Here is a 19,039-nt window from a genome sequence, read left to right as displayed (position 1 = left end):
GGCACGGGCTGCTCTCCAGACACTCCTCCTGCAGGAAAGGCTGTGCAGGTAACGCTGCCCCAAATCCCTCATGTGCAGTGCACTTGAGACAATTTCAATGTGATCCAGAGAAAAAGAGTGCTAAGGTCCCAAATCTGCGCACGTGCGTATGTTTACGGCCATGGATTAGGGTGGGAGTGCTCAAGTGCAGAAAGCGCAGTGGATGTGTTGGTCTCTGCAGGACTGAGGTGCCCAGTCCTGGTGCAGATCCTCGACAGCTTGTTTTCCTGCCAAGTGTTTATCCTGGGCTCCGAGCAGGCCAGCACTCCCTCCCTGCAGGGCGCGATTTCCCCCACAGCAAGCTCCAAAAATATATCCTCTACAGAATAGTTTTTCCCACCTTCTGCAAGTGTCAATCCATGTGACAATAAACCATCTCTCATATGTCGTGTCCCTTCCTTATAGGAGAGAGCAGTGCTGGCTGCTTTTCCTCTTGCAGGCCTCTCCAGAGGTGCGCTCCTTGTGTCTCAGTAGCTGTTGAGAGCAGCGGTGCCTGTCTGTGGATGTAAGGCACAGCAGAGCTCAGCGTCGTCTCTCTGTGCTCAGAAACCTTGAATCTTGCTCTGTAAGTGGCAGGAGTGGAGAGGGGCTTTTGTAGAAATAAACAGCATGTAGTTAGCCAAATATTGTTTAGGCTTCTGAGCTCCAATAGTTCCAAACAGTGAGAACTAGATTATTAGATTTCACTAAATTGAGGCAGTATCTTGATGAGTGGGTGTCTGTTGAAAAATAGAGTGTGATCTTTCGAAGAGTCAGTTGCACGGTATTTGCAAACAGCCCCAATCCACATCATCACAGAGCTCTGCTCCTGTAGATGACAGCTCTGTCCGCGTGCTCCCTGATGTGTCCCTTCTGTTTGAGTCTTTCTGCTGGGACAAATCCTATCTAGGAACTATATTTTGCCGAGATCTTCAGTAAAGCACTCTTTGTCCTCCCTTCTTCCTCCCCCACAGTTTCATTTGCTTTCACACTTGCAAATGTCCCTTCTACAGCTGATGGCTTACCTCCTGTTAAAGAAAAAAAATAACAGAAATCTAGCTGGGAGATTCATCTGAGGGAGACTGCTGGTGCTTAAACATAGCCGTTGTACCCAGAGACCACGCTGAACGTGTGATGCGCAATTGTACCAACTGGTGTTTACAGCTGAAATATTTTCTGTGTATGTGAACAACAACAAACTGTCCTTCTCCTGTATAAACACAATCCTGTACATCAGCAGGCAGGGACTATCCATATTCACGAACATAATTGAAGATTTCTTTCAGTTAGCCATATAAATGCTGCTTACTGCAGAAATTGGAGCTATTGTTGAAATCTGGGCGCAAGAAAATGAAAGAGGGTGGATACTCAACATACTTAAACCGCTGTCATTTGTATTCCTAGAAGTATCACATTTTCTAAGCTTCCTAAAAGTGTGAAGTGTATCTCTGTTTCCCACACACATTACTCCAGAGACATCAGTCATCTGTTAAAATAGCTTCTGTAATAGTCTGAGAAATGCCGCTGTATCTCCCGTGTTTGTTTTGGCATTCATGCTCCAGGCAGATGCATGGGAGATGGGACGGAGGCAGGAGGGGGTGACGGCTGTCCTAGGGGCCTGGGATAGCTGGGGACAAGGAAGGACAGTCACAGAGTTTGTGAGAAGAAAGTCAGCTCTCCCAGAGCTCTCATTTCTTAGAAAGACGAGTGGATTAGCAAATCGGGGAGGCCAGGAACATGCATATTTGGTGTGCGTGCATGTATGCATAGATAGGGCCTCAGGCCCAGGACATTTGCATTGGCACCTCCACAAGCTTCCCTGCCCTCTTCCCAAGCAGCTGAACAGAAGAATTACTTTCAAGGTGCCCAGCAGCAAGCCCAGGACACCCAAAATCACAGCCCTAGCCCCTGGGTTCATCTGAACCAAACCGATACCCAGTGCCAGGGGAAGCGAGTGCCGAGGTGCATCCCTGAGAGCTTCGCTTGTGACCAGCCGGAGCCAGGCTGCTCCGTGCGTGCAGCCAGAGGGGATGCTGAGGGTCGCTGAGCCCAGCCCTGGCGTGCGGCTCCTGCTCAGCCTGGGGGCGAAGCGCCCAGCTCACGCTCTCAGTCAGTTCAGCAAACTTCGTCAAAAATAAATAAATAAATAAAAAATCTGGTTCGATTCTCAGTCCACCCAGACCTATCGAAGCTGTGTTTGGAAAGGGTGATATTCCTGTGTAATTCAGTGAAAACAGAAAGGTTAAATAACAGGATGCACACTGCACGTGCACTTTCAAAACATCCAACCCAAGCAGCGGCAGTAGGGGCTGTGAAATAAGGTAACGGCCGTGCCTTTCTGTTCCCAAATGGCCTTTGGCTGATTGGTGCTTGAGTGTGCCCGGGTAGCAAGGTGCACTCTTCTACCTCCTGTCCGTCTCACCTCACAGTGCAGAGCGCTTTGTGGCGGCAGCAGTAGGAGTTGGAAGCAGCAGGGAATGGCATAGTTCAGCGTGCTTCTGCTTCAAGAGGCTGCTGTTGAATTACTGCTTAGTGATCCAGAGGCCCACTGCATCACCAGTATTTAACATGTGCAATTACTGCAATCTTTGTGTTTTATGATAGGATTTTATTCACCAGTAGTGTACCTGAAATCGGAGGGACGACAAAGAAAGCAGTGAAGAGCTCTGGAGCTCTCATTTTTCCTAATGAAAGGGATTTTCTGTGCATGACAGCTTGTACACCTGGTAGAAACTGTAGCAAACAAACAAAATCTGGGTCTGTTGCTTGTGGTAAATCTCTGCATGCACCAAGGCACTGATCTTCTCCGTAAAAGTCCTCAGTGTTACGAAGCACTTCCTGTAAAAGTGCTTCTTTTTGCCTTGTGATAGTCCCACACGCTGAATTCTGCAGACATTCCAGACATGAAATTATCTGAAATTGGACAAGTACCTACACAAAATAAACAGCCGGCATGCACAGAAAGAGAAAAATTTGGGAGGTATTCTTCAGTCTGCAGCAGTCAGCCCTGAAAATAGCAGGGGCTGGAAAACATACCTTAAGGTAATGGCTTCTCGATTGGAGGCTTCAGACAGGCGCAGGCTCTTCGTTCTGAAAGGGCTAAAGAGGAGTCGCTTCTCCTCGTGCACCCTCCAGCCACGCTGCCGTGTGAGTGCCGCGGCGAGCTGCCCTCCCTCTGCTCTTCTACAAGTGGACCGTGTTAGCAGAGCATATTCCTCAGAAAGCGGCAGAGAGGCAGCGTTTCATTCAGATGTTCCTGCTCATGGAGTCCCATCCCTGCTTTGCCGTACCCTCCTGGCTTTTCTGATGAATGCAGAGACCAAAATTAATCGGTGAAAGGCAGTGGACTTGTTTGCTGCATCCCTCCTTCCCCTTGCAGCCCTGCAGGTGAAGGTGTGCTGCTGGCGGGGGGCTGGCACCACCAGCGAGACCTCCGCCAGGCAGGGAGCTGCCAGCTCCTCGGCAGCAATTAAACAGAGACACCTGCAGCAAAAGGAGACGTCTGGCTAAAGGGTTCACCTGTGGAAGGCTTGACCCCTGCTTTTGGGGCAGGGAATAACGTGAATAGAAAGCATTTAGCAATAGAAAGCTTCAAATGTGCACACCCATCAGCCTGGCTGCAGGGGCTCTGACATGGTCTTCATCACTACGAAGAACACACAATATCGTGTCGTAAACGAAGGCAGGCAGATAACAAGCAATGTTTAGGTGTCTGAGGAGAGAATCCCTCTAAGACGACCTGGGAGCCTTTCTGGTGCATTAACGTGTATCCAGGGTCCCCAGGGATGGTGTATGCTCGCCAAACGGGGGCACAGAAATTCAATACCTCATGTGCTGCTGTAAATCCGAAGTGTGACCTGGTCACAGCCACAGAAACAAATACATGTAACGCCTGGCAGATCTGGGAGCCGCAGGGCAGCGTCCCGTTTCACTGTTAGCTGTGCAAACTGCATTTCAGTTCTGGCGGTGTTGTTTTGCACAGCACTAGGCAGCAGGATTTGTGCCAAATCATCCGGAGGCAGGAGGGATGAAAGCCTGGCAATGCAGGCAGGCTCGTTTCAGAGGTAAGCGCCGTCCCCAGCACGCTGTAGTTTGAGGGAAACCGTCCCGTTTTGGCATAAGGCAAGAGGATGCTTGAATTTGGGCTGGCGTTACGAGCTGAGCTGCTCTAGGGGAGATCTGGGGATGGAGGAGCATGGTCCGGAGCTGCTGGCCCACGGAGCAGAAGGGGAATGCCTCTGCTGTCACTGCACGGCGGGGCGCGTGTGACGTGGTGGAGAAACGAAAGCTGCCTTTTGGTGGTCTTGCCTTCAGCCTTTTCTCAGAGCGCGAGGTGCGTTGGCACTGCAGGGCTCGCACACCCGGGGGTTGCGCTGGGTGGCTGATTTGGAAGTTATCCATACAGTTATTTCTGCTCATGCCAGGGCAGTGACTCAGCCCATTCACAGAAAAACGCTCCGAGATGAAACCAAATATTTGTTTGTGAAACTGGGGAGGAAACAGAGCCCCCTTCCCCTCCCCCTCCCCTTTCATCTATCACTGGTTTTAACCATATAAATGAGTTGTGATGCCAGTTTCAGCAACACAGATGTTTGCAATAAGCATGCAGTTGGGAAGTGTAAAGTAAAGATGAATGTATCATTATTATGCGTAAGTAAACTTTTGTGGCCCATTTGTCAGATCAGGCTGAATTGCGTTCTGTCTTTCCAGATTACAAATGGCTTGCATTAAAGCAACAGCTTTTTAAGAAGGCTGGGAAAACGTCCTGCTCCGATTGCTCATTGTAAATACTTCGGTGTAGAAACTTTGCCCGGTCTCTTCTCTCCCGGCTTTGGAAATAAAAGCTTAGGTAAAAGCACTGTTATTTCCAGTCCAAGATCCTGGTGTGTGAGAGGCTGCCAGATCCTTTCCTATCAAGGAGAGATTCTCGGAGCTATCAACTATTGCATCTATGACAAGATGCTCCGGTGATATATAGATGCATTCCTCCATTTATTTTTAAGTTGCTCTTAAACACATTTTCTTTGGAGCAATGTTTCAGCCAAACAAGACAGGAAGGTGGATTTTTTTTTTGCCTTTAAACTAGTGAACATTTTTAAAAGTGAGCTATGCTTCAGTGTTTTTTGGCACACAGAATCCATCTTAATGTGGAGTACATGACAAAAAGTGCCATGCTTTCTATAAAGATCTTAAGGAGAGTGACTGAGCCCCAGTACCACACTGTAAATTAACTATTGTCCTTTGTCAGCATCAAGTGTGCCCCGTCATGTCAAATAACCACAGTTGGCATTCTGTGTATGAGCATGGCCCATTCATTCCACCCAGCAGTGAATAATTCATATAGCAAGTTTTACCCTGGGCAAAATACACTGACATCAAGAGTCACTAAACTCCAGTCATTCGCTGAACAAAATAGTTATTCATGCTTTCAATGTGAACCATTAAACCTCGCCAGTTAAATTTAAGAATGAATCAAATTAATTCATTTAACATCTTCTCAGCTCACAATAACATTGTTGGACGCTTGCTGTGCTTTGCTTTGCTTTTCCCTTATTTTTTTTTTTCTCCCCCAAACTGTTTGTACCTGGAAAATGAGACGCGGTGCCGAGCACCTTTCAGTAAGCCCTGGCAGGGGAGATCTCAGGAGAGAAGATGACCAGGAAGGCCTGGCGCAGCGCCCTCAGCTTACAGAGCTTCTCGCACCACAAACCATCAGCTGCTAAACGGGGAAGCAGGAGGCAGAGCTGGGCCGGCCGTGACACCTCCTGGCCAGCCAGGAGCTGCAGAGCAGGGCGAGCTCCAGCTGCGTCATCTTCGGGGTCACCCCTGGAAAAATAATAGCTTGGACCAGTGGAAGCGTGGCGATGAGTCTTCCTGGGGTTTCTGTATGGGAAAGAGACTGGCTCGTGCGTGGCAGCTCCATCTTGCACCTCTGGCAACTGAAGAGCAAGGGTGGGAGCCCTCCTCGCCTCCCACGGGTCCCTCCTTGCTGGGGGTGCTCATGGGGCTGTAGCGGGGGCCTGGGCAGGGATTTACAAGTGATTTTTCAGAATGCTGTCACGGGCTGGTGGTGGGGGAAGTCTCTGTTGTTCCTCACTGGAAGCTTATCAGAGGATGGCAAACAGTGGCAGTGAGTTTTTCACCTGCCACCACCGAGAGGGCTGGTGGTGGTACGGTCCCTCCTAGTTGTGCGGAGCAGAGATTGCATTGTTAGAGCCGCGGGCCGGCCAGCTCAGCCCTTTCCAAACCCCAAACACACAGACGTGGAATGGGAGTGGTGCCTAATTAGGGAAAGTTAATCATTTACTCCTTTGTGAGTGAGGGACGTGCTGTTTGCACTGCGGGCTCTCTCCCCGCTGTAACCCGTTGGGCGCTGCTCATTTCTGAGGTCAGGGGCACCCTGGGCCTGGCCAACACCACGTTTTCTAGTCAGGAAGGGATTGATGTGGGTCCATCTGCCCCTTGGCTGGCCAGCTTTTCTCCCCAGCCCAAAGTTACCTCTCAGCCCTGTACCTGTGCTATTGCAGCTAGTTCTCAGCAGCTACTGCATTGTTACTGCACAAGGCCCAGCCCATTTTCTGATCACTTGCTTAATTTTCTTCCCAGATGTGTCCAAGTTGCTTCAGCTGGAAAAGAACGAAAAGATGCAAGGGGAAAAAAAAGTGTGGTTGGCCACGTGTTGGCTGTAGGTGAAGCTGCAGCTCTGGTGCAGGCTCACCCGATGCAGGACGATGCCACCACCCGTCCTGCCCCGCGGTCATCATCAAGCCTAAAGTTTTGTGCAAAATCCCACCTGTCTGGCGAGCTGACGAGTCCTCCTCGCAGGCCGTTTGCTTTAAAGCAGCGTGGTTTGGTGCAAAATAATTAGCTCAAAAGTATTTATCACATCCTCCTGGAAAAATAGATCATATTCCCAAACACCTGCTTCCCCCGTCGAAATCGCGGCCTCTGATCTGTGTAACTGAACCCTGCCGAGCCCCGGCTGCTGCTGGCGCTGCGATTAAGGGCACGTGTGCCTGGCGGCAGCGCTGGGGAGCAGCCGGGCTCGGGGCAGGCACTGCCAGGGCTTTGCTGCCACAACACAGCCAAGCAGCATTGTACAAAACAACCCCCACGATTTCCGTATCAGCACTGGAGAGGTTGTCTCTCCTCGGTAGAAATGTGCTTCCAGCTGTACGAGCCCTTGCTAGGAGCCCAGCTACCAGGTGTGGGTACAGGTTACGGGTCACGGGCTGCTTTGGGTTGAGCTTCACCTGGAGGAGCTCCCGCGGTGGCTGCAGAGCAGCGGGATGTGGGTGCCGGGGTGGGAAAGCCGAGCTGTCCCTACATCCCATCCAGCTGCCCCCCGTGGGAGCTGGGGGTCCTCCGGGGCCAGCTGCACCTCCTGCTGGGGGCTCAGGAGCATTTGGGGGCTCCTTGACTCTACCTCGACTCTCTGCTGGGCTCCGCGCCGGCAGGAGGCAGCCCTCGCTGGCAGGTTGTCTGCACACGGACAAATCTCTTTGGCTTGCTCTCGATTTGTTTATACCTTAGTCCTCTGGCAGCTTCAGGACCAAGTAATTTATTTCTGATTGCTGGTGATTTTTTAACCTGGCAGAAAAAGGCACGGGAACAGTCAGTGAATAAACATTAAAAGCAGACAAATTTGGGCTCGGGAGAAGGTGACCATTTGTCACAGTGGGCATAGTTAACCATCAGGGCGACTTGTGTAGGGATTTAGTGGATTTTCCATCACTTAAAGTCTTTAAATCAAGACTGCATGTAATATAATACGCCTTAAGCAGAAGTTGCAGGCTCGATTCAGAGTTGCCTGGGTGAGATTTTTTGGTCTGTTTTATGCAGCTGGACGGAGCAGATGGTCAGAAAAGCTATGAAAATAACTCCCCGCAAGAGATCCGTGTTTAAATAAGCAAACAAACAAAACCCTTGAAAACGATACCCACACATACAAATGGATGAAAATTACACGTCCTTAGCAGTACTGGAGAAGGAAATGTTTGTGTCTGCCCCGACTGGCCACTGCTGCAGCTCCGGACACGGGGTAATTCGCAGGGAAGCCCCGCGCGCTGCTCCTGCCCAGCGTGGGAGGCTGACCCCACGCCTCGTGCCCTGCCCCTGGCTTCTGGCTCCCTCCGGGGCCTGAGACCTTCGTGTCTGTGAGCAGCAGCACCAGGCAGAGCCCCAGGAGCTGCGCGGGGCTGGCGAGACATCAGGTGGGCACCAGGGGCCTCGTGGGAGCCGGCTGCCCGGCGCTGGTCAGCCTGTGTCGCCCCCGAGCGCTCGCATCCCTCTCCCCTAGCAGCCGACGTCAGGAGGCAGCAGGCCTCCCGGAGAATGGCAGCGAACAGTTGGAGCTCTTCATTAGAGAGAACCTAATTAGACATTTATTATTTATGTGATTTTACATTAATGGCCTGGCAACAAGATTTATTTCTCGCCGTGTTTGTTTCACGATGTGGTTTCTTCAGCAATCAATTGATATTTGGTTAGCTTAATAACTATCTTGTTAAAATTAAATTAAATGCTACTCTGATTTAACTGCATTAAAATAAATGTTGTCATTGTTAATGAAATGCAAATAACTATTTAAATTGTGGCAGTGCTTCACTGAGTTGCCACTGCTGGATGGAAGGAGGCTGAAGAATGTGCCAGGGGGGCGCAGGAGGCGCTGGGACCCCCGGCCAGCACCAGCGAGGCGAACGGGAGCTTCAGGTCCCAGTGGCTAACCACAGCCGCCCGTGAAAGCAAAGTTTCCTTACAGGAAAGCAAAATCCCCTCGTAGGAAATAGGAAATCTGTTCTTTGACTTTCACTCTTTGATGTGTCCGCTGGGCTAGAAAACTTGAAGCCGGCGAGGGCCTTGTGGGAGCAGGCGGGGTCTGTCATGTCTGGATTGGGGTTGTACGAATGCTGAATTAAAGCGAGTGCTCCGTAAGCTTTCTCTGCAGCGTGGGATGAAGCCTGACAGAAAGGTTGTCCCCAGGTTTATTTGTTTCTGAGCACGGTGAGGTCCCACAGGCAGAAGCCTGAGCACCCCACCTCAGCAGATGTGGACTGAGACAGGCATTTGTTTGTCACTGCCCACTACCTCACCAGCACACCCCGCTCCTCTGGCAGGCAGCGAGCATCTACCCAGAAAAAGTCTTCAGGCTGGGCTGGAAATGCCAAGCCTCCAGCAGCTCGTTTGCCATGAACATTCCCTGCTCCTCAGGCCTGGGGAGGAATTGCTGGGGCAGGTGGTGGGTACCAAACGCCAGCAAATTCGGCTCCTTCAGCACGTTGGGCTGTGGTAAGGGGAGGGCGTGGAGCACTCCACAGTGTGGATGGGAAGAGCGACGTGCGTACAGCAGTCAAAATGTGTTACCAAAACTTTTAATTTATAGGAGTGCGAAATGAAACAGGGGAAACAGCAGCTGGAGTCTTCAGGGAAAAGTCTTGACACGTTGCCAAAGCTCCGCGCTGAAGCTGTGTCATCTAAAATGCGTGGTGTATCGGGCTGATCCAGCTCGCCTTCTGGTACTGGGGGCTTGTGTGGCTGGCGTGGGTGCTGGACAGCTCTGGCCTGGGCAGAGGAAGGGGGATAGGAGCCTGATTTTCCTGTGGCCCAGTGTTCGGAGGGGTCTGTGCAGTTCCCAAAGCAAAGGAGAAATACCTGGCTGCAGCGAGGATCGGCGAGAGGGTGAGTTCCCACTCCTCCTCTCCAAAGGCGTGTGCACATCGGGCGGTCTGTGTTCTCACAGACTGTTAATCACCCGTGCCGAGCAAAGAGCAGCCCCCTAACAGCAAGCACGCTGCAATCTGTAACCTTTATGCTTTGCCCACATGTATGATCAGTCTTGACAACAGTGGAAGGAGCGCCCTTGTGATGCAGGGAAGTTATGCCAGATGAAATGCAGAGCTGCATCCGTATTCCCTCCACAGCTCAGACACGGCCCTTTCATCACCCGTGTGGTTTTGTCTTTGCGTTTCAGGATATAACGATGCAGTAGCTCTGAGCCCGGGTGATATAACAGATAGGATGAAGAAACAGGAAAGAAGAAGGAATGAAGTTCAGCTCGGTATGAAAGGTCTAAAGATTTAAACTTGGCGGGGTTTTAATAAAGTTAGATGAACAACACATGATGCCTTGTGCTATATTCATCTTCCAGCGCTTGATGCTTCACATGATTTTCCAGAAGCTTTCATTTATTGAATTTCCTGCTTAGATTTTTAGCGAAAACAAGGAAGATAATGAAACGTCCCCATTTTAATTACAACTTAATTGCATACAATTAACTAAATACATCACTTGCTACAACTACAGTTAATGCGTTGTTAAATATTATTTTTACAATAGTGTGCCAAATGACATATTAATAATATTTGGTATCATTAGCGCTAGATTACAAAAATATTTGCCTGGTGCATATTAGGGTGTGATACGATGCGTTTCCGCATTGGGTGACTGTGTAGGTGACTCAGGATTATGAAATAGCTCTCAGCCCATATCCTGGATTTTAAAGCTTCCAGATTTGTTTGTTTATTTTAAAAAAGAGGTAAAGTCAAGTTCTTGATTCTGCTTTTATGGCATGGCTTTCTAGAATAAACGCGTTCGCGCTTCCCCCTGAGCAGACGTGCTTTCACAGCTACCCTTACCCTGCCCCAAGGCCCTGAGGTTCCATTTCTTGGTTCCTCTCTATTCCTGTCTGCCAAGAATGATGAGGGGGAAATTGATCCTGCCTTGGGGATGAGGGCTGCACTAAATGACCTCCGTGGGGCCTTCCCATCCCTATTTTTCCTCAATTCTGCGTGGTCTGGAGCTGTCACGCGTCCAGCCAGCTCACAGAGGAGTCCGGGCAAGGCGGTGTCTGCGCTTTGTGCACCTTTTGTGCTGAGAAAACCAGAGTGGCGCCGCTCCGGCTGTTACTCGGTGGCTTTCTGTTGTGCTGGCGGGATGGAGAGATACGAGGCTCCCTTTGGGGTTGGGCATTCCCTCGGGGCCGTGGCTGCCCTGGGCGATGAGGTGCCAGGTCAGTCCCGCAGCCTGCAGGCTTCTTGTCTGGCCCCGGGACCCCAGCTCCTCCTGGCTCCGGGGCTGCTACGAGACTCGGGGCACCACATTTCAGCCAGGGTTCGACCTTTGCCTCTCCTGACCCCAGGAGACATCTCACTCCAGGGTTTTGGGCTGGCCCAAAAGTGATGACAGGAAGCGTTTGCAAACTTGCAATGACATTTGGCTTTCCAGGGCCACCCAGTATCTGGGCTTGCCTTTCCAGGGCTACAAGTACTTCCAGGTGTTTGGGGCAGAGCCATGTGTGGAAACATCCTTTAGGAGACCGACAGCTCTCTGCCACTTGTGCCGGCCATAACATGGAACCGACAACACAAGGGAAACCCTGGGGGTGGACAGACAGAAACACAGCTTCTAGGGACTAATGGAAGTGCGGAAGACGGGTGATTAATTCAGAAGAATAAAAGGGAGATGTTGCTTTAGTCGTGGCAAAGTCCTGGCCAGGGGCTGAAGTTGCTGGGTGCGCTGTGCAGGGCGGCAGCTGCCGCGCAGCAGTCGGATGCGGTGTTTACGCGATGCTCTGACATTCGGGATTTGCTTCGAAAATAAATACGAGTAGCTGCAACGTGAGAAATGCACAAGCTCTGCTCCAGAGCTGCCTGTGCTCTTCACAAGGATCTCCTCTGGCAACAGGGCAGTTTTGTCCGTGGTTCTTCTGCGGTTCTTGGGCTGGGCGTCTGTGCCGGTGGAAACCCCAGGTGTGCAGGGAGACCGGGGAGGCTGCTTTATGATGAGCTCACGCTGAAAGCACAATTGCTTTGGCTTTTATGCTGTCCTGCTGTTCGTTTGTTCAAAAGTAAAACTTGAGGATGCTTGGTGGAGGGTTTCTGTGCTTCCTCCCTTCTTTCTCTCTCTCAGCATCTCAAGACAAGTGTTTAACAACAGATCTTATTGGAGGGGAAAGTAAGGAAGAGCAGAGTGAGCAGAGAGAGGTGAAGTGAACGTGAACTGGTTTCCGCAGCCTTTGACAGCTCATCTGGTGGGAATAATGAGTAATTTATGCAGCATTCCCCGGTCAGATTATTGAGTGGCTAGACTGAAGCTGGGACACGCTCCAGGTCCAAATCAGATACAACAAAGGGGATATTTGTAGTCCTTTGTGTATTCCCGTATTGTATTCGTTTTTATTAATTTCCTGATACTGGAAGCATTTGGGGTGGGGACAAGAGGGTCTCACTTCCCTCCCTGTCCCCAGCGTGGTCGCTGGGGGTGCTGGGGCCAGCACAGCTGTGGTGGGGCTGCCCCGCCGCCTTACGGGAGGTCCCTGCATCTCCCCACTGCGCTGTCTGCCACACGTGAGGTGCATGGGGTGCAGCCCCGGCAGCTCAGCTGCTCCACGAGCAGTCGCAGTGGGGCCAGGGAGCTGTGAGTGCACCTAGAGCAGGCTTCTGGGGGGTCCCGAGCTGTAACCTCACTGCTCCATGAACGGGGGGCGTCCTCCTGCGCGCTCACGGAGGAGAGATGCGCAGCAGGCTGGGAAATGCCTTCCGTTCTGTAAAAGCAAACAAGCGGAAAGATCCAACAAAAAAACAAATAAACCCCTGAGAGGCCTTTTCCTACGGCAGGGACTCGGGTGTAAGGGCTTGGGAGAGCTCTAGTTAGAGAGGAAACTCGGAATTGCAGCTTGCAATATATTGTGCCTGTTTTGCTGCTAACGAAATCATATGCCGCCCATTACACTTAGGGGCATATTACTTTGCAGATTGCAAACAACCTTTTTGGGTAACTATTAAACAAATTTAAATGTGTCCTAATTACATTTATTCACAGCAGCTGAGATTCTTGAAAGTAATGTTACTTTTCCACTGTAGATCTTTATAGCCAATTTAGCATTTCCATTAGTTTCCAAACGCGTATGTCGTTGAAAAAAATACACCAACAATTCCTCTGAGCCAGGTTCACTCCCACTGCAATCCTTTTACACCCTTGCATCTGCCTTCTGCAGACGTTACTCCGGTTTTATACCAGTGCAGCTAGAAATAGAATCAGGTCTCCTACCTCCAGCCAACGTTATTCAGAGTAAATCCTCTTCGACAAAGCGGCAGCCAGCTCGCTGCCAGCTCTTGGCAGGCTGTTGCGGAACCCTGGAATTGATGTCAGTTTTGGAAGTGGAAAACGCACACGAGGTTTAACAGAGAGGTATTACGCGTTTCTTTACAACGAGTGAGCACGCTTAAAACCGAAGGCAGCTGTCAGGATGGGCCCTCCACACTCCCCTGAGCATTTGGTAGCTGCTAAGGAAGGAAACCGAAAATGGATCACCTATTTTTTTCCACGCTGATGCTAATTTAGTGCGTGAGCGTCTCAGTATCTCAGTTTGTCCGTAAAATGGGCAAATTGCTTACCTGGGCGCTCCACCGCAGAGCAGGGAGGCTTATTACTGCCCAGCAAGAGGAGCTGTCATTGTAACAACCGCCAGCGGAAGGGCTCAGAGTGTTCAGCGGAGAACCCATTACGCCGGGTTCGTGAGTCGGGTAAATGAAACCGAGAACTGAAGCGACCTGTCGGGGCTGGCTCCTGGCAGCAGCCGGGCTCCTGCTCGGGGCAGCCACCAGAGACAGGTTGGTGGGACGGGGGCCTTCACGCGCGTCTCCAAATGCACCGGGGCCACCTGAGCGAGCGCACAGCCCCAGGGAGCCACCTCGCTCCCTGCAGAGCTTCGTGGGGCATTGCAGGCGGGACTGACTGCGCTCTCCTTGCAGTTTCAGGACTGGTTCTCTCTGTTGGTGTAAGCAGAGAAATATCCATAGCTCTCCCTTGCAGTATTTAGCACTAAGAGTTCGGTAATGCAGCTGCTTATATATTCTTCCCGACCCTGTTCTTGTATCAATATGAATTTAAATTTTCTCTCCCTTTAAGCAAACGGCTAATATTTCTTTCTGTCCCCCACTAACAATATCTAGAATACCTGCAATTAACTTAAACACCACTAACAAAGCCTCTATGTTTTGCAATGAGCTGGAGTCAGGACGGTGTAAAGTGACTCATGGTTTATATACAAGTGTATGAAAGCCAAACTAGCCTTTGGATAGCTAGGGATAATTCTTTCCATCCCATAAAAGACTGGTAGTTCATACTGTTTCTCATATTTTAGTTGCTGGGATTTCATGCCGATTGTGGTATTTACTTGAAATACCGAGCTCTGTGAGTCTGCCCAATTCCCAAGAACCCCATTGCCACTTTTCGTTACGAGCTACGATTAAGCGACAGAATTACATTGTTCGTGTCCGCAGGTATCCTGAACATTAGACCTGCATCTTGCGCCTAGTTTGCCCTCGTTGTTACCTGGCGGTTGTCTGCTTGTATTCCCTCACCTCAGTTCTCTACCAACCAGAAATTATACACTTGTGGAAGAGGCGTGCTGTTCTGTAACACTGACTCAATGGCTCTGCTCGCAGTCCTCTTTTTGTGCGTTAGCAACAATCCATTTTTCTACCTGCAGCACGAGTGCTGGTGCTGATTAAAACTTTGTAGTAGGTTTTGAATTGAATCCTTGGTGCCGGGGATTTTTTGGTGTGTGGTAGCAAGGCGCGTGGTGCTCGCCACGCTTGTAGCACAGTGCTCTAAAGACAGGTTCAAGCTGCGCCTGCCAACCAAATACACCTCCATGGGAAACCGACCGGCAGGTAATCCAAACAGGGTGCTTGTGGATGATTGCAGTCTCTATCAGTGTAAGAACAAGGCAGCTTGAGCTGCAGTTAAATTCGAAAGAAGCCTTCATTCGGAGCCCTGCTTTAACGTGTTCTTCATTTCTTTCCTTCCAAGCTGACCAAGCTGAAACCAATCTGCCTCAAATTTCATAGTCAAGATTGTGTGCCAAGATTATGTATAAAGTGGGTCAGCTATTCAAAGCTGGTGATCTGTTTGAATGCTGGATTTGTGCTGATTTGTTGTTATCTAAACTGACTAATGTTTCATACAAACAGATTTCTGCATGTGGATTGCTCTGAAAGCGGCAAGCCCTGTGTTTGTTTTGCCACGTTGCTGGGAGGCGCTCCTCCAGAGCCGCTGGGCACCCCAGCCAGGCGGGCTTGCCTTCCCCCTGGGGGGCTTGGCGAGGTGGGGAAGCGCTCGAGGAGAGAGGGGGAGTTGTTTCTGGCGTGAAAGAGGAGCTGTGCCAGCTGGGTTGAAACATTTTTAGGACATCTTGGGAAAAAACAAAACAAAACAAAACAAAAACCCACAACCACAACCTTTTTTAGACGTATTTGCAATCTTCAAGCTCCCTGAAGCTTTCTTGGGGCAGCAAACAGCCCTCGCCTTTCTGCCCCATCGCAAAGCCCTTGTGCTCTGGGGTGGAGACACCTCCCTGCAGAGGGGACGTGTGCCCCACAGCCCCGTTGCAGAGGCACCTCCTGACCGGCCGGGCCGTTCCTCAGCACCGACGGGCACGCAGGCTGTGGCAGAGCATGAAGACGCAGGTGGGTGCGCACTAAAAGCAAAGGGCCATTTGGCATGCAGTCATTAGCTGCTGCCGAGTGCATTAGTCCTCTTATGTCTTTCAGAAAGTCATCGTTTTATAGCAGAAAATTGCCGTTTTGTTCCAAGCAGACTTAATTTCTATAATAAGAATAAAACCCCTTAATTAGGGTTAGGAAGAAGCGGACTCGTGCACTCAGCAGGAAGGGTGGGAGCTGCCAGGCTCCCAGGAGGATGGGGAAGGGGCTGCAGCTCCTGTGGCACGGTGCAGGGTACAGCAGGGGTACAGCCCGGCACCGGGGCAGCACAAGGAGTTTGTCCTGGGCACCTGCTGCTGCTGCAGTGGTTTGCATGGAGGAGAGGAGCGTGCGCCCTGTTTTGGCAGCAATGCGTTAAAATCGCAGCGCATCACCCGTGTGCTCGGCCTCAGCGTTTGGCTGCCGTCGTGGCAAACTCTGCTTTTTGCCCGTGGCTGCTACTGTACAGCTTTGGCTCTATCCAAAACCAAGAAACGTTGGTCATTTCTGCTCTGTTCGTGTGCTTGTGGAACTGGCCCAGCCGATGCTGTTTGCATTGCACATGACCACAAGTAACACGGTGCTTCCTGGGCTGCTCCTCACCCAGCATCCCTGCCTTTACCTACATGGCACTTGCACCTCTTTGGTGAAGTCCTGTCGCCAGTTTGTGGCTCAGCCTGAGGCTGGGAGCTGCAGTGTCCCTGCTGTGGGCAGAGCCTGCTGGAGTGCAGCAGGCACACAACCCCCAGGGGGATGCGAAGCCCCAGGGCAGAGTGAGCCGTGGGACACGGGGATGCTGCAGCAATTCATTATCGGCCATCACCACCTAGTGGCAAAAAGGCTCGGGCTGCATTCATCTGCAAACTGATGTCTGCTTCGTTTTTTTTCCCCAAAAAAAGAATTTTCAGACTGGGCTCACACCTGATGGGCTGATTCAGCTCTTAGGACAAGAGGAAATGTCCTTCGTTGCAGCTGAATCCCACAGGCTGCCTCTCAGGCGCCTCGATGGATAAAGTGGAAATGATTTTAACTTTTGCCCAGGTGAACGGGCCCTTTTCCACCAGCCAGATTTACACGGAATGTAACCCCAGCCCTGACATCCAGGAAGACGGGGCTCCACGATGCAGGTTTTCATCTGCTTGGAGCAAAAGGAAGAGAAGCCCCTGCCCCTAAAATAAAAGAATCAGCTGGTTCATGCGAGTCCTTTAATGGTGTAGGCTGGAAAACAGGGTAGGAATGTTGTGTGGGACGGGGGTGCAGTGGGCACCCCTGTTCCCTTGCTAACAAATTGTAACCAAAACTACAAAGTTGCTGAAGCCCAGAGAAAGAACAGAGGGGGACAGAGACTGTGCTGGTGCCCTGACCCCTTCTCCTTTAGGGCATGCTGTGTTGATCCGAGTGCACCGGTTGCATCTTCCTTTCCATTTTCCCCACCTACGGTTCTGGCAACTTGAGTTTGTGCCTGTCCTTTAGCAAGTGTCCGTGCTGGGACCCGGGCTCTGCCTTTTGCTCGCTGCCCTCGGCTGCCCTGCGCTGGGAGGCGGCTGGAGGTGAGCCCCGGGGATGGCTGCTAACAAACAAGCAGGACTCAGCAATAAAACCTGCTCTCGATGGTTCAGCGTGGTCACCATGGCAATTAAATGAACTGATAGAGGAGTTACAGCTCCTTCATTACAGCTCTAATTACGATTTTAGTTTCTTCATTTGCAAATGCTCCAAGCCTGTAGGAGTGCGTCCGCGGGGCTCTGCTGGCAGGCCGGGCTCCCCCTGCCCTTCCTCAGCTCCCAGCGGGGCAGAAGCTCCTCCACTGCCCGTGGGGACAGGCAAAGGGCAGGGGGAACCCACACGGGCACCCAAACGGCTGTAAGTCGTGTTTTCAGGGCTGCTGCATGCAGTGGAGTTTTTCGGTGTGCCCGTGCGCCTCCCATTGCCCCAAATCTTTTGCAGGGCTGGTGGGAGCCAGAAGCGATGGTGGCAGCCAGAGGCGTGCGGAGGAGCTGGGGCTGTTTGGCTCTTAGCACAGAAATGAGTTCAGCTCCTTTAAAATATGAGCTATTTAGGCTGCTGACACCAGGCTGTGGCTGCTGATGGGTCCTTCAGCCCCAGGCTGCTCCCTGCAAAGCGGCCCTGGCCGTGTGGCTCCGATCTCCTCGCCTTGCCCCAGAACACAGCACCTGCCCAGGCATCCGGGGATCCCTCTGTGTCTCCCTTCCTCTCTCACCTCAGAAGAGCCTCTTCCTCTTTCGTAACAGGTTGTAAGGAACCTGCGACCTCCCGTGTCTGTTCCTTCACCCTTTATGAACGCCGGCGAGGGGAAAGGGGCTTCTCGAAGCAGGGACTGCATTTAAGCCGTGCAGCTTGAGCCTCCTTGGAGGGCCACGCAGAGGACAATTCAAGAGACCATGCTGCAGAAAGTGGCTGGCTGCGGGGTGGCAGCATTAGCAACACAACGGGAAAGGACATTTTGTTCGTGTCACAACAGCAGCTATTTTTAAGAGCTCGTTGCATGTTTCATGTCATAAAATCACTTCTGGGATTACGTTTTCTAAAAAAAAAAAAAATAAATTAAAAAAATGCCTATGCCTACTGCAGAGAGCACTAAAATAGTCCACTCCAACCACTTCAGACAGGATGTATGGAAATAATCAGCATTAGCCTGATGTAAGAACAAATAGAGGCAACTATTTGGTGACGCAGAATAAAGGGAGAGAAGAGCAGGACTTCGCTCAAGGAGACGGAAAGAGCTGGTGGCTTTGGAAGAGCTTATTAGGGATGATAAAAGTGGATGATAATTTGTTTGACCTGGTACCTGGCCTAATTGGTGGCCATCCCGTTGAATACAAATACCCAGCTGAATATTTCCAGTAACTCTCCTGGAAACAAAACAAATGTGTTTAATCTCTGGCAGGAGAAAGTTGTTTTCACTGCCAAGGCAGAGGGGGGTCAGATACCATCAAGTGCTTTAAAAACATGTGCTCTCTTCAGCTGGCAGGAGCATCTCAAAATTTTATTTTATTTTATTTTTTTTTGGTATGAAGTAGTCTAATTAAAGTTCTAGGTTTCAATTAGTCTCTCGCCTTCCTGGCCGATAACGTTACGCGCCAGTCGGAACATTTTGTTTTCAGCAAAGGTCACCTGTAAGGGCCCAGCCCGCGTATGTGCTGCTCCGAGGTGTTTTTAGTTTTGGACAAGGGGTTATTTTAAAACGTGTGCCAACTAGGTGGCCAGGTCCTACTGCATTGCCCTTCAGACAACCCACCTAGGTGTCCTCAAAGCGTCTCGAAGGGCAAAATGTGCTTCAGTGCAATTCAAAGGTGAGTGGTCAGCTCTGCCAGAACGCTTTCAGATTTTACGTTTTAGAATACTTTTAAACAGACAGTTTCCAATTCCAGCGTTCCCTGCTCCCGAAGTCGTCCCAGGCTCCCACCAGTCACCCAGCCTGGTGCCTGGACGCTTTCCTCTGAGGTATCGCACCTCTCTGAGCGGGCTGTGACGTGCGAGCTGCGTGGGGCCAAGATGCTGCAGGTGTCTCTCGG

The 19,039-nt window shown here is 50.9% G+C and overlaps 1 protein-coding gene across 1 annotated transcript in view; it reads left to right on the top strand.

The window, feature by feature from the left end:
• Nucleotides 1–19,039, top strand: part of LOC311440067 (uncharacterized protein) — a 131,587-nt gene that overhangs the window by 97,715 nt on the left and 14,833 nt on the right. The window lies entirely within an intron of this gene.

The sequence above is a fragment of the Aythya ferina genome (genome assembly GCF_964211825.1).
Source record: "Aythya ferina genome assembly, chromosome: 7".
NCBI lineage: Eukaryota > Metazoa > Chordata > Aves > Anseriformes > Anatidae > Aythya > Aythya ferina.
Note: the sequence above shows the minus strand (reverse complement) of the source record. Positions and strands in the feature narration are given on the sequence as shown.